The sequence below is a fragment of the Cynoglossus semilaevis genome, chromosome 2, assembly GCF_000523025.1.
Source record: "Cynoglossus semilaevis isolate Cse_v1.0 chromosome 2, Cse_v1.0, whole genome shotgun sequence".
NCBI lineage: Eukaryota > Metazoa > Chordata > Actinopteri > Pleuronectiformes > Cynoglossidae > Cynoglossus > Cynoglossus semilaevis.
Window position 1 is genome coordinate 10,311,775 of NC_024308.1, and position 1,572 is coordinate 10,313,346.

Sequence of the window (1,572 nt, forward strand, 5' to 3'; positions counted from 1 at the left end):
CCCTTCTTTCTCTCCTTCCTTTAAAACCTCCCCTTGAAGGCTCCTCTTACCCTCCTCTCTTTTTTTAATTCCCTCACTAGTCTGCTCAACACACACACACACACAGACACACACACACAGGCCTTTTTTTCATCACTCGTGTGCACTCTCTCCCTCTCTTTCAATCTCTAACCCTCCTACTGGCTCTTCTTTCTCAGCATCCCCCCCCCCCGCTCCTCCCCGCATCCCCGCATCCCCCCCCCTCTACACACATACTCACTTTATATACTCACACACAAACACACACTCATCTATATTTTCCAACTCCACCTCTGGCAGGTTGTGATTTCCACTGTCAGAAATTGCTTTTTCAATATCTCTCTCTCTCTAATTATGAGCCCTGCTAAAGGGGTCGTACCTCCAGAATACCAATTTTTCCACCAGCGCTCTCCTTTTCTACATGGTTATTGTACTTTTTCCCAATGTTATATTATGTATATATTTCATGTAAAGTCTCTGCATGATCAGTGCTGTTTTCCTGCTGGTAGCTGGCGGCCTTGTGATTATAGATCTGTTTGGTCTCTGGTTCCACTCCCCTATGGTCATGACTATTTTTCTTTTTTACTCTATGGTGTAAAAATAATAAAGATGTGCTTTTGAGTCAGTGTGGACGGGGACAAAATTAGGGCAAATGTGACAGGTTTAAAAGCACTGACTGTTTGCGGGGAGAAAAGGGAAAACCACTGAATCCTGAAACCACCACCAGACTTCTCCTCTCCTTCTCCCATCCCTCCTTGTAGCCAGGAAAGGGTTAACCTCGCAGAGTGGCTGTAGACTCCTTGATTGACGTGTAGAACTCTGAACTACCTCCATTCTCCAATCAGTAGACAGCCATTCGGGCCCCACGTGGGCCTCTTCAACGCTGATTGGTCCAGTTGCCTAGTGTTTACTGTGGCGAGGCCGAGCCCCACGTGGAGATTTCATTCAATCACTGAACAATTCCTTATGAACCTCAGTCTTTTTTTTTTTAAACCAAAGATTTTTTTCCCAGTGCAAAATTAAATTTTCCTAATTGTTTGAATACATTTTCAATCACATGATGCGCATGAGGACATTTGCAGAGCAGCATTAACGACAGGCAGTTTAGGGTTTCCTGGCAAATACTATAGCGCTATTTGGAGAGTAGTACTGTGTGAATGCTTGACTGAGGTGCAACACAAATATTGTAATATATTATTATTCATAGAAAACAGTAAGGTGGAGGGTTATCGAATTAAAAAAAAGAAGCCATTTCGGTGTGTTTGGGGGGAGCAGTAAGGCGTATCTTTAGGTCTCTCCCCCCACACTCTTTTTAAAGAAGGCTTCTCACATGTTATGTCCCATTGAGGATCAGAGAGGAGGAGGGGAGAGAGGGAGAAGACTAAGAATGTTGTGTGTGTGTGAAAGGAGTGCAGGGCAGCGAGAGAGACAAAAGAGGCTGCGGCTGCACTGAATGTGCTGGTGGTGTGGCCGTCTTCTTCTTCCGAAGCCACAAGCAAACCACATTGACACCCCCCCCGCCCCCCCCCTCTCCCCCTCCCCCCCCTCCTCCTC